At 36.5% G+C, this 14757-nt stretch overlaps 1 protein-coding gene across 5 annotated transcripts in view; it reads left to right on the top strand.

Annotated features, from left to right (window-relative positions):
• LOC129245676 (14-3-3 protein zeta) overlaps positions 1 to 14757 on the top strand; it is a 60928-nt gene that overhangs the window by 26054 nt on the left and 20117 nt on the right. The window contains exon 1 of one of the 5 annotated variants that reach the window (XM_054884001.1): positions 1925 to 2387. The exons of 3 other annotated variants lie outside the window; for them this stretch is intronic. The gene's annotated coding sequence lies outside the window, so the exon portion shown is untranslated. Of the gene's footprint in view, positions 1 to 1924; positions 2398 to 14757 lie in introns of those variants that run through there. One more of the 5 variants, XM_054884002.1, reaches the window with a different exon arrangement.

Below are 14757 nucleotides of genomic sequence, written 5' to 3'. Positions count from 1 at the left end.
ATGTGGGACACACCTTTACATGCTGCAAATCGTGCGTGTCGTTATTTTGAAATTTGTAAAAGAATACGTAGTTTTATTTTGAATTTTTATTTTTATGGTAATTAAAAGTGTAGACATGGAAGTTATATGTTAAACTCTAATGTTCAATAAATGGCCACCTCGTGACGCTAGTTCTTTTACGAAATTTTTAAAACTACATTTTGGATAAGTACTGGCAGCCATTCGTCGGTTCCATGTAATATTGTTAAAAAGCCATCCCAGTTCAATCTACGGCAAAGCAAATCACGTCTTTAAATTAATGCATTGTTTTTGAGTTATTGATATACACCTTTTTTCCAAAAAACAAAAAAAACCCAAAGAAATAAATTAAATATGAAACACGGGATAACGAATGACAGCATAAACATTAAGTTCGCGCGGCACATTTTTGTGAGAAAGCAACACAAATTGACTGGGCGTCTTTTACCTGTCAAACATTAAATAAATATTCTATGAAAGAAATATATTGATTTAAAACAAAAACTGCTAAAGCCAAATAAGTTGAAGGGACACAAAAGTACATTATTCTGGTTCAAAGACAATTAGACGATGAAATGAAAAATTTATTAAATAGCTAATATGAAAAACCTTTTTAAATATACATATAATTGTTCTAGTACGCAAGTATGCAATTCTCAACCGGCCTACGAAAATTTACGCTCTTGTAATAAAAATCGTGTAATCAAGTTCTTCCCCATATCAGCCGGAGCTTCCTGTTTCAAGCCAAGTTCCTGCGCACGCACTACAGGCTGCCCTGCTTATTAGGGTTTTGCAGTAAATTGTGAGATCAGTTGGTATACGGATAACTTCAATTTTCTCATATTTTCATCAAATTAACAGTTAACTAGAAATTGTTATAGCAAAGCACATCTTAATGGAAGTGATTAGAAGTCGCAATGAAGTACATAGTTGGATAGGTAATTGTTAGATTTTCTATAGTTGCAAGCATAAAACATTTTTTTATTACTGGTCTTGGCTTTAATACTTAGTTGGTGAAGATGACGCAGCAAATTTGCGAAAAATCTCTCACCATATAATGATTACAGTAGCAACAACACTATTCGCTCGCTCCATTTTCAATTGCAGTTTTTTTTGCTGCAATTTATCAGCCGTTGGAAGCCCATAGCAACTCGTAGCTGTGCTGTGTTAATGCCACGCCATTGCGTAGGAACTCGAAAATCGAGTTATACGCATGAACGTACGTATGTACGTATTCACTGAATGCCAATGCTACGAAAAAATACAATCATCATGCACTCGATTCCTAATCGGGCACCAACTTGCCTTACTCATTGCAGTCGGTACTTTTGGTTTTTTGATTTTTCGCTGCATTTTTCTGCCTCCACACTCTGTACAAGCTACTTTATTTATGCTCTTGGATGTTGTCAATATTAAGCAGCGTGGTCCAGCTAGCATTGGTTGGCGTGCAGCTATGAATAGCAGCAGCAGCAGCATATTCTGGATATATGCTGCATTATAAGTGGTAGCCGCGCTGGTGCCGTTCAGTGTATATGTATGTCGTCGTCGCCGCTGCCGTCGTCGGCGACGCCAAAGCTGCAAAATAATCGTCCCCTTTGGCGCACATTCCCCACGCCACACTCAATCGGCCTGTATTATATATTCTTGCTGATTTGATTTTGTCTCGCCAGTACCAGCACGAGCTCATATCTCGTCCCAGCGAGTATAGCCCAAACGGCGCATAATCGTTGCTGGTAAAATTCTCTCTCTAACTCGCTAGTTTAGTTTTGGTTATGGCGCTCATTCGGCATCTCGTTGCTACTCACAACCACATTTCGTTGCTCTGTTGCCGAGTTTCGGTTCGTTTGCTTTTGATGCTTAACTTCAATTTGGCCAATTGGCGTGTTGGTAGTTAAGTTGCGGTGAGAAGCGTGTTAGCATGTTTCTTGTCAGTGTTGTGTGAACGCAAATAAGCAAATTATAAAGAAAAAGTCATTATTACCAAGCAACTTCTGTAAAAAAAAGAGTCACACGCTCACATACCCAATTTTGTTGCAGTGCGAATTTTTTCACATTTGAAGTGCAACAAACAATTGATTTAAAAAAGCAACAGAGAAAAAAATCAGCTACCAGGCATCAGAAAACAACTATTGGTGAAAAGACGTGAAAACTTGTTAATTGTTTAAACGCGTCGGTAGTCGCTAAGTCGGCTACAGTGTCTCGCAGTTTTGTGCCGCCGAATCTTCTCTTTTGTGGCGGATCGGTGTATAGCTGGCTACATACATACATATAGTATATCCCTCATTCGACGTGTGTCAGCCGTTGAATCTTTTAGATTAGGAACTCTAAAGAATTGGAGAAAAACGCATACTGCGAACTACTATACACAGGTTGGTAGAGGTAATAAAAAAGTAACATACTATATTTACATACAATTTTTTTATTGGAGAACATGTTTTTACGCATCTGCCATTCAAAGAATGAAATGATATGAATGAAAGGTCGACATTGAGATTAATGTGCATATGGATATCTGTAAAAAAAATTGATAATAGTTCACTTTATGATAAGTTCACTTTATTGTGACACTGGTTTGTTGTTTTTTTTAGTAGAAAATAATTTAAAAAAAGTAAGCGAATATTACTCATTCCAACTTAATATAATGAGAGGGTGGGTTCCGGTACAATGCGCGATCAATTACATTCTGTCCATACAAAAATAAAGCACAAGATAGAAAAGGAGATGTACTAGTGTAGAAATTCTCAGTTTTTCTAATGAAGATTTGTAGTTTTTTCTAAGCGTTTGCTAAACTAAATTAAACTAATGCCCGGTGGAGCTCTAACAGAGCTCCTTTTCTTCATGTGCTATTTCGAAAACCCCTTGGCCCCAGTACAGAAAGTCATGGGGACTCCACGCCATTCAGTTTCCACACTCGTAGCTTTATTTGCCGGTCATTGGACGATCGGAACACATGCGGAAAAGCCAGATTTACCATTTAACCCCCACTGCAGATGATGTGGGGACCTTTCAGAGAAGGAGACTGTTGAGCACTTTCTCAAATGTCTTGGTTTGGCAGCAAAACGATTAAGGTCACTGGGTGCCAACCTAAATCCCATCTCTGGCTGGCTGTAGATATCTCCCTGTTGGAGGTCTCACAATTGTTTCAAAACCGCGCTTTAGTGTTACTTGTGGAGTGCCAGAGTGGTACTTCAATCATTTCATTACCTATCGACCTAATACCAGGTCAAAATGGAAAATAACAAAGTTTCGTATTGAAGTTGTACAACTTTAAAAATAACAGTCTGATAGATTTTAAAATTGGTCGAATAAATAATTAATAATAATTAATAAAATAAAAAAAATAGTAATGTAATCTTATATAAATCTAAATCCCAAAATCTGAATCACAAAACATCAACAAATAAATGGATAAATATTTTAATTGATATTTGCTCTTTTGTATTTTTTTTATAATCTGCAATTCTTTGTTTGTTTCTTTTCATTTGTTTATCCCACAATGGATAGTCACATCAAGCAATCAGCTAATCAACTATTTATTCTAGCCACTCCTGCACTTCGGCGACATGTCTACAATATTTTTATCTTCCGACATGTTAATCGATGTGTAGATACCAAGGGGGCGGCTTTAAGTATTCAGGGCTTGCAAAATGTAGTGCAATATTAGTTGTGAACTATGTTTTCGTCGTCAATTCCATTTTTGAACGATTTTTTTAAACCGGAGGAGGAGCGTCTTATTTGTGCTTTTGAGTTTTTCGTCTATGCCTATTTTCCAATTTGTGTGTTCCTATCATAAATATTAATTATGTAATGTTATATTATTTATTAAGCCGAGTAAAGTGTGTTGAGTTTTTTAGATTTATTTCGACGATCAATTTAATAAGCGCCATTTTGATCGATAATTTTGGGCCCTTTTGAAGGTAATCTCATAACTCGTGTTGTTGTTGTAGCGGTTCATTAACTCCTCGTCACACCTATTGGTAAAAAAACTTGACTAGCTCACTTCAACGGTCCTGACCTCTCAAGAATGCTAGAAAAGGTGATAACGGGACTATACGCCAAAGTTGTTGGTGCGTTGTTCAAAATGTTCGCGGTCTGGTGTTGTCTTGTTGGAACACTACACTCTTCTTATTCGTCAATCCCGTTTGCTTCTGGGCGATCGCTTCCTCCAGTCTGTGTAGTTGTTGGTGACAGTAGAACTCCGAATTTGAATGTTTGGCCTAATGAGAGCAGCTCATAGTGTGTGACAGAGAGAGAGAGAGAGAGACGGATATATGTTGAGTATACAATATTCTAAACGCGATTGGGGCTTGGCGTTCGTTTGGACCGCTTCACAGCGGTTAATATTTAGTTCCTGAGCAATGGAGTAAGCGCTGACGATTGGCCTACCATAGCGTAGGCTACTACATTTTCGAAGTACATAATTCCTGAACGGAATTGTTGGAGCCCTTGCCACCGCTTTGCTTTTGTATTCGATAACTGTTTTGGGTTCACAAATCGTACACATTTTTTCGGCTGTCTGTTTCGACTTTTAACCTGGCTTTAGTGGACCCATTGGATATTGAACACACCAAACACACATTTTCAAAATCAGCAAACCGCCGTAGTATATGAGTATACTACTGGAGACATAGCGAGATATGGCTCACCGAAAACATTTGGCGGGAAATGGTTACAACTTTGTATTGCTTCTACTAGTTTTGCTAAATTATTAAACAAATTTATTTGCATTATTTTACTTGTATTATTCAGAAATATTTACACTATATTTTATTATGTAGACATTTTTTACATTTTGTTAACTTACGAGTACTAACCGCCACTTCATTGCTCTACTCGTACACGCTTTAAAATTCACAAGCTATTATGTTCTATTTCTCAAAACATTTCTAAAACACTGCCATTCTCTTTCATTCTATTAATAAATATTTTATTCAAAATTATTTTCTCCAACTGCTTGTAACTTTTTTTCTTTGCTTTTGCCTTTGGTTATAAACTACATATGAAATGCATTCCATTACGATGTGTACGGCAGTTTCTATTGGTATTGGTGATAATTGTGCTGCAATGCGAATTTCTGTCGCTATGGAGACACAACTGTACTAAATGCTGCAAAAATAGACAATAGCAAAATATATTTAAAAAGCTTAATCGAATGATGATTAATAAAAGCGCCTAGCTCTTCATCGTGTGGGAAAAGTTCTCAATTGCGATGTCCAAGTAGTGGCATTTTTAAAATATTAAAATAATTTTAATAATTAATGTTAAAATTGAGTTTCAGTTCTTGCGTTAAATTTAAGTATTCTGTTACAAATTTACACTTCTTTTACTGTATTCATTGCTAAGCATTCTTAATTAATAATATTTTAATTTGTTGTATTCAGTCGTCCTTGAATGAAATCACGTTTTTTTGTCTACTTAAGTAATGGCCTTAAATTTTATTTACACTTTGTATTTATTTGCTTTTGTTACTTGATATTTCTTGGAAATGGCTCCTTTAATCTTTTTCTGTCTGAACCTTGTGAGTTTTCTGTCAAAGTGCTTTTTGAACTCGTAATGGGATTACTATTTTTCATGGAATTCGCAGATCTCCAAACAGAAAGGCAGACAAAGTCGACGAATTGCCACTTTCCTGCTCCATGTTTCAGCACACGTCCGCGTTCACATTCTCCTCCAACGCCCACGTTTTTCCGTTTCTATGCGTCTGCTGATTTGTTGATAGCGACTAGATTGGGTGGGTTGGAGAGAAGGTCGGTGTGCTATTCTCTCTACCTATTTTTTTGTTTCCCCGTGCACATTTTACAAATGCGACTCTGTGTTCGTTCAACTTCTTAGCTACCTGTACGGCGGCGTTCGCCTTTTTCTCCACATTTCTGTCACTCCTGCACAATTCAGTTTAGTGTGAGTGTGTGTGCCGAAATTAGTTGTTCGAAATTGTGCTTCGGAGTGTGTGGGCTGTTGGACGAGTTAATTATGATGGTGGGGAGGTTGGTTGACACGGTTCACATCTGAATTATTTGTGTGACGACGGTACCTGTTCCTGTTTTAAAGCACGCACGTTTCTTCAATACAGAGACTTTCAGTTCAAAATGGCTTTCGAAGCATGTTTTATATATACATAGGTTCAATAATTTCTGTTACATTTAAATGCTGTGCCAAGTCCATCATACATAACGCGCGTAGCACATGGCTAAAGATGTTTTATTTTTATTTTTATCTATTGGCCGTATGGTTTTGCTGTCTGTATCACACTGTCGCGTGAGCTATTTGATTAGTTGTTCTTATTTTCCTTTTTTTTAACAAATGGGAGTGACTGTTCAATTTACGCCTCTGCAGTCGGCATCTAAGTCTGTTTGCTCCTCCTCAACGTATCCGCCGTCCTTTAGATGCCTTTAAACTTTTTGATTATTTTCTCTTCTTTTGGCATTCATTTATTTTAACAACTTTGCTCGTTTCACCTTTCTCTGCACTTGGATGTGCATATATCTGCATATGTAGCTGTAATGTGTGCCTTCGCCTTCACCTAAATTTCAAAAAAATTTCACTTAGCAACGCCAATCTTGTTTTCATCCTTCTAAAATATTTTCTTTTTTGCCATTTTTATTTGCTCTTTCTTGTGTTTGAATTCTTATTTGAAGTTTTATTTTTCTTTCGAAATGAAAAATTGGCTAAGCTTCTTCATAAAGGCGTTGTCACGTTGTTGTAGCACATCTAGCATAGATATAATTCTTATTTATCGATACCGATGAATATTTGTATGTAAACTTAAACTAGAAATGAATCGAAGTTTAAAGTTTGAATGTCGCCTGACGAAATGATTTTTACTGACCTGAAGCAGGCAAAATTAATTTTGCTGCAAAGTTAATTTAGAAGGAGTTAAAAAATAACTGCTATTTTTCCATTATTATTTTCCTGGTATTGCTTGAAATCTAAGATAAGTCCTTTTACTTTGAACCGAGGTTTATTTCAACGCAATTTATATTTTCCGCATTGTTTGCCTCTATCCTAACTCTTCTTTTTCGCGGCGCATGTAATTCAACTTTGTCATTATTTGTTCTTATATTGGCCTGCTGTTGTCGGTTGGCATTGTAACTGATTCTCTGTTCGCTGTTTGTCAAGTGGTTGCTTGCTTTTTTTCTTTTACGTGTCGGCAACTTTATGCCTCAAAAGTTCTTAAAGTCACCTTAACGTCGAAAGGAGTGAGGGGCAAAGTGTTATGTTGAAATACTTTCAATTTCATTTTTGTCACCTACGCGACTTTGCGTCAGCGCGAAAAGGTTTGGTGCGGTGCATTGGGGTGTGTAGTAAAGGGCAAAGCGAAAAATTAATGTATTCGTCGACACCTTTTTCATCTCTGTTCTTGTTTCTTTATACTGCGCCTCGAATCATTTCTGTTAAATTGTGTGCAATGGCACTTTCGCTTGACTGACTGTTGTTTCTGCTATCATTAGTGACGTAAGCATTAGAATAGCGAGTTTGGTGTTCGTCGAGCCGCTTCACCGGACTAAACTTGCCCTTGCCCATCAGTGGTGCCGGATTTTATTGTTGCCGCGATTTTATGTTTCCGCGCTTCTGAAATGATAAACAAAATTTGATTGCCATTAATAATGCCACATATAGTCTTTTAGAATGGCATTGTGCCACAATTTTTAATATAAATGCATACATACACATGCAACGCAGCCGTAAAAGCTTGCTAAGCTTTATGCTGTTGTTTTTTTGCAAGAGCCTATCTTTATTTTCCTATCGGTATTTGATTCTTTTTCCCTCTTTCCACCTCTTTTTTTAAAATTATTTTTTTGTTATTTGGCATTCAATTTTTGAATGTCAAGTATGCAATTTTTAAGTACTCAGCATATTTTCGTTGCACATTTGGGCATATCCGTTACTGTTGAATGTTTACACTTTAATGGGTTTGCTTATTTGAATTTTTTTATACCTATAATTTTTGTCATTTGCATTTAATTCGTAATGTGTTTCTGCATGTGTGCATTACGTCAGAGTTTTTCAACAAATAAATTCCGCATTTGCTTGCTTTTGCACATTCACATTTTTTGTTGACGCACCAAAATTATTTTTCTTTGTTCTTTCCATTTACTAAACCTAATTGCAGTTGCTGAAAGTAAATACTTATATGCATTAGTCGGATATTTTTTAGGTTTTGGTGAAAAGTTCGATCGCGGATAATTTTTTTAATTATGAAATACTCGTCAAATAAAAAATGCCAAAATAAAAATAGAGCTATGATAATCGCAAACATGCACTTCACTGAGAGGGGTGAAAACAATGGCCATATTTCGAAATGGTAATGCAAGGTTAAAAGTCGAATGAATATATGGGCACACTATAGAAATCAATGCAGTACCTTTGATCTGTTATAGCTCTAAATCTAGTAAAAAAATAGACTAAATTTTCGGGATTGTAAAAACTCGTATTATCCCAGAGTTAAAAGAAATTTTGGCGAATGTCCATTTAGGAATGCTTTAAATATAGCACTACTTGCACAAAAATCTATTCGCATAAAAATCTATGAATTGAAAAACATTTTTTCTTGAGAATTTACTTTCTTTATCATAACCGTTTTTTTTTTATTCTGTGTATATTAATAGTGCAAATACTTTTCAGTAACCTTATTATTCAATGAATTTTAATTGTTCTCAACAATTGAAACACGACGAATCACTCTACCGGAACTGTCTTGACAGCTCACAGCATAGATATTTCTTACATTTATTTCGCATAATACAAATCCAAAAGAAACATCAAGATGTAGAGAAATCATGAAGTAGTTCACAGAGAAAAGCGTTGGTGGGCAGAGAGCGGCAGAGAGGAAGAGAGAGTGCTTTAATTCGAAGCAAAATAACATCCACCCACTTGCAGACATATTTATTACACACGAAAATTTACTTATGCATAAATTTGAATTTGCATACATACATACATATGTTTGTATGAAAGTAAATTATTCGTTATGTATGTATGTAGGTATCTCCATACATACATATATAGGTACATGAATAATTATGAGCAACTCACGTACGTACAAATGTGTATGTGCCGTATTTGGGAGTGCGCGCTCACTCACATTCCACAGGCATTAATTCGACACATTGTCGTCGTACGCGTTCGTACATCCGCACTGCTATTTTTGACGGTTCTGACAGAAGCAATCCACAGCATACAAATTAACATTAACGTTTCGCATTTTCAAATTATTCATTATGAGTGAGAAAACAAATTGGTAGTTGATTTTATGTAAAGGTTTAGATAATGATAAATTGTTAGACAATAATTATTTACATATTAATATATTTTATACGCACACATGCTTACGTTTTAATATGTATGTTATATGACTTATAGCCACAAAAAACGAATAGCCATAGCATTTTAATGAACACCAATACGCACGCATAAAGCAAAGCGCAAAGAATTTGTACATTTTTTGTATTTCTCTGCTTAGGTCGTCGTTTGTTTCTCGAACGTGTGTATGCAAACTAAAATGGCGAACAGATCGTGCGTTGTTTTGAATAGTGGTGGCCACTATTAGTTGCGATCGGTGCAGTGGGGCGCGCTGAGCATGTGACTGTGTGTGTTTAGTTAACAACGCTGCAGCAACTGGATGTGCTGACGTTGAGTTGGTTTTTTGGCGCCGCGCATGACTTACCGGCCGGCCTATTGGCCAATTGAATGAACGACCGCTCTGACTTTAGTTGGAATGTAGATGGCGATGAAGAATAATATCTCATGTTAGCCCCTTAGTTTTGAGAAAGCCATTGAACTTGTATTTGCGCGCTCAAAAATGTTCCCTTTGGCGTATAGTATTATGTTTTTTTTACGAATGACAATTTTTTAATTACAGTGTGCTCTCGCTTTACCGGAATGAAAAAATTGTGTTCGCTTATGGGGAGGTGAGAGAAAAATGTAAAAAAGTTAATAATATGTTATGGGAGGGTGTTTCAATCAAGAGAACATTTTTTGGTTTTTTAATACTTAAGGATTTGTGGTATCGGTACTGAAAAAAGTGTCCGCTTAAGAGAGGTTTCCTTTAGGAGAGAGCACACTGTATGCTTTTTTTATTATGTTTTCAAAAAATTTTTTAACGAAATTTTTCTTAATTATACCGATCTACAAAAATGAACTTAATTTGTCACATGCACTGTTTTTAGGTAAAGTAAATGAAAGTAAAAATAATTAATTTCGATTTCCTAAGGTGGAAAGCAGGTGTAGAAAAAATTTGGCATATTTCTTTGTAACTTTAACGTATATCTTCTGCTCAAATATGAACGAGACGGTGTGAATAAAACGGTCCGCGGATGACATATGGCAAAAATAAATTTTTTGTTTTTTGGTAGGACTGTTATAAGCTTACATGGCAAATTTCAGCGTGATATGTCACATAGTTTGTTTTCTGTGCTACTGTAAACAAGTCAAGCTCGAGTGTGTTCTGCGAATTTAACGATGGAAATTCAAGTTGAACAAAGAATTTGTTTGAAATTTTGTTATTCCAACAAAATTTCGGCCTCAGACGCCTTAAAAATGTTGCAGACAACCTATGGGGACTCTGCTCTATCGCGTGCACGTGTTCTCCAGTGGTACAAATCGTTCAAAGAGGGCCGTACATCAACCCAAAAAACCACGCCAAATTAAGGTTATGCTGACTGTTTTTTTCGATTACGAAGGTGTGGTGCACTCGGAGTTCCTTCAGCAAGGCCGATCGGTTAACGCTGAATATTATTTAGACGTTTTAAAGCGTTTGCGCGAGAACATTCGTCTTAAAAGGAAGGAATTGTGGGACAACAAGTCATGGTTCTTGCATCACGATAATGCACCAGCTCACACATTACGTCTTGTTCGCGATTATTTGAACAAAAATAATGTTAATATCGTTCCGCAAGCACCGTATTCGCCTGATATGGCTCCATGTGACTTTTTCCTGTTTCCCAAGCTCAAGTTGCCGCTCCGTGGAAAACATTTTGAGACAATTGGAGTCATAAAAGAGAATTCGAAGAACACACACAGCAGAAGCTATTTTTCAAACTTAAAAGTTATGATTTTCCGGAATATTTGACCTGAGGATGCTTTCTTGCAAGCGTCTCACAAAAGTTGTTTTTGTTAAAATTGTGCATCTGTCTACTTGACAAATGTCAAAGATGACATAAAATAGGTACCATCTAGGAAGTAATCACTACTTGCATCTAGGCGTCACATTTGAAAGACCCTTTATATTTGCAATAGTGCCACAGTCTATTTCGATACATGCAAATTGCATTCACTCGGCCTTCGCCGTCGTCATGGTTGGGCTGCACGCTCAAGCAAATTCTTATATTTCAGTATTTTTTAATTTTACTGTGTCATATTTTTTTGCCATTTACAGTATTTAGGAAAAACAATTTATAGCAAATTACTGTTAATTGCCTAAGCTCGAATCGAGAGCAAAATAAAAACAAGAACAACATTTACTATTTTTTGTTTTTACAAAATTGCCCTGAAGCGGCTAATTAGCTACATACGATATGTTCAAGTTTGTTGCTGTTGTTTTACGTTTGCGTTAAGCAAAATTGAATGAATTTCACAAACTTGAAAAACAGTTGCATTTTTCGCATTTTTATACTAATCACGTTGATGACTAATTGTATGGCCGTTTTATTGAATATTTAGAAAACCGAAATTAAATTGGTCGCCAACTGTTTGTGGCGCGTTTTGAGCGGTTGAGCTGTTCAGAATGACACTCAAAATTGGCGAACCGAAATATTCGCAAGGTAAAGTGATTTGATTGACTTTGATTTTATCGAAAGCGACGTATAAATGTATGTCGTGGTAGTCGAAAAATAAGTATGGATTATTTGTAAAATACGTATGTATGTATATATGCATGCACATATACTTCCTCTTTCTGGTATAACTTATTTGTTGGCTTTTCGCGATTTTTTTGCTCGCCCACCGAAATTGATCATGCAGGCGAATGCTGTTGCGCTCCTCATTGCTCAGCTTAATTTAAAACGAATTTGTGCATATCAACGTACGTACATATGTTCATATATGCACGTATATTTTTATGTGTGTAAATTTATATTAAACAGAGCAATAACCGACAACTAACTGACTGCGCCTGCCGCTGGATGACTCAACTGTGAATACTGTAAAAGTGATTGCTGAAAGAAATGCTGTTTGTGGAAATTACGTTGCCTCAATGGCACTCAGACACAACGCTGCCGTTGCTGCTGCTCTATGCCTCATTGCTCTGCTTCAATGAGTTAATGTAATTTCCGATCTACGTTTTTTGATAGTAAAATATGTGTATGCATGTGTATGTGTGCACATATTGTGAGTATGTGTCATTCGCAATGCAGCGAGATGCGAAATATGTTTCAAAAGAGGGGTGGGGAAAATTGAAAAATATTAAAAATTAACAACTAACTTATTATTATTTGCAGCGTCTAATTGTTAAGTTTCTTTCTTTGCTGAAACTGGCAAAAAAAAAACTTTTTCTTGACCGTTTCTTCTTTGATCAACGCGTGCATAGGAATTTCATAGATTAATGCGCCGGAGTATTCGCATTGTATTTATAGGAGGACATTTTTCGAGATGATGCGCTGTTTGCTATATTGAACCTTTTTGGCTCTATTTTCCGTTGGAAAAAATAAGACCACATACCTTAGATGATAAGCCATCTGTCGATTAGTGTCGCTTCATATTCACATAGACTGAGCCAAATTTTTTTTTACTCACCTCACTTCGGAAGTAAGTTTTGTTAAGAGTGCACTGAACTGGTATTGAAAGATATCGCTATTGATAGTTCTTTAGGTAAAATACATTACAAAACCAAAAAAGAAAAGTAGTTAAACACCACTCGTGCGCTGGAATAACTTCATAACTCATAAATTCGAAAATCACAGCTGCAAAGTTTTAAATTTACTATGTCTCCCTAAACCTGCAATGCCGTTGCCATAGCCGTAACCATAACTATAGCCGCAACATTACAGCATTTGTCGATTAGTCATGACGTAGCCATAAACAGCTGATATTGAAGTAGGATTTAATGACAACATTGCATTTTGTCATAAAAACACGGATAATTTTCCGCTAAGTCAATTAATTTTTCATCGTTTATTTGTAAAACTCATTTAGGCTGATTATTCGGTTTTCAAAAACGGTAGCCAAAAGTTCGAGTGTAACTTTGGCAGTGTGACAAGTTTCACCGTCCTGTTGAAACCAAATGTCGTCCATGTCATCCTCTTCAATTTTTGGAAACAACTCGTTGAGCATGTCACGGTAACGCTCGCCATTTACTGTAACCGCGGCTCCTCGCTCATTTTCGAAAAAAAATGGCCCGATGATGCCGCCAGATCAAAAACCGCACCAAACAGTGACTCGTTGTGGATGCATTTGCTTCTTTACAGTAACGTGTGGATTTTCTGAGCCCCAAATCCGACAATTTTGCTTATTGACGTAGCCACCGATGTGAAAATGAAGCTCATGAATTTTTTTTTCAAATTTCTCACAGTTTGAGTAGAAGACTCACCACTTTGGAAATAGGTTTTCAATATTTAAATTATGAACACATTTGACATGCCATTTGTGTTACCATTCTCAAAAAAATAGGTGGTTCAAAAAGCAAACGCTATATGGCCCACCCTGGGCCGCGTAATTCGCAGTTGCTTACGGTTACGGGGAAAATTAAAATTCAATAGATACTTATGGTGGCGGTTATGGTAATGGCGTTACGGTGTTATGGTGCGGCACTTATAATCGTTTGCAGTGATGCGCATATCTTTGATCAGGACAGCTGATTGCTGTGGTTACTTACGGCTAAGGTACGACATCTCTAATTTTCATTTCATTCCGAAGGCAGTTGGTTCTACTTTACCGGAACTACTCGGATTTGTATCTGGCCAAGAGCTCACTCAGCCGTATTCCTCAAACATTTTCGGGGAATTTTTGTGGTGTTAAAACGAGAGGCAACAACTCATGTATTGAGATACTGTTAATAATTATCGCTTAAAAGAAGAGCTGTAGGTCATTGTGCGTATTTAGCTAGAATAATTTTTTGGTTTATGACGTTCTTCCAGCAAACGAATGATAATTTTTTTTAAAACATCTTTTAACACATTTTACTATTAAAAGTACTGACTAATTTTATTTACTAGAAATATAATTATGAATAATTATTATGAATACATTACGAATGTTAGGACTATCGGCCTATACTCACTAGTTTTGTTTTGCTATTTCGGTTTTGTGGTCCCAAATATAATTATTTTTATGTTAGTCCGCTTTTTTTCAAATGCTGCTGTATACATTTTCAATTAGATGTTGAACACTTTTGTATGTGACCTATTAGCGTTCCGCTCTCCGTGCTCCGATTTCTCTTTGCTGTCCCTCATTTGCTTATACTATTTTTTTTGCCATTCGAAATTGATTCGTCTGGATTTTTCTGCATACACGCTGCATTGCGTCGTTTTTCATTTGCGAGCTACAACTTCTACAACTACTCAGCAGCCACATATGTATGTACGAGTGTATGTCTGTAGGTATGTATGCACGAGCATTTTTATTCGAATAGATGCTTGCTTGCCTTGGTTTTGCATCATTCGTTCGCTTACTCGCCAGCCGGCAAATTTGTTGGCCGTTTCGCCGGTTGGCCAAGTGGTGGTGTCTGCGCTGAGCGAAGTTGGTTTCGGCAGTTCCCTTTTTAAAACTTGCTAACAACAATGTTAACTAGCAAAGTTGCATTCATTA

Source organism: Anastrepha obliqua, chromosome 4, assembly GCF_027943255.1.
Source record: "Anastrepha obliqua isolate idAnaObli1 chromosome 4, idAnaObli1_1.0, whole genome shotgun sequence".
In the NCBI taxonomy this organism is placed as follows: domain Eukaryota; kingdom Metazoa; phylum Arthropoda; class Insecta; order Diptera; family Tephritidae; genus Anastrepha; species Anastrepha obliqua.
The sequence above is the reverse complement of the archived record's forward strand: the minus strand, read 5'-3'. Positions and strand labels throughout refer to the sequence as shown.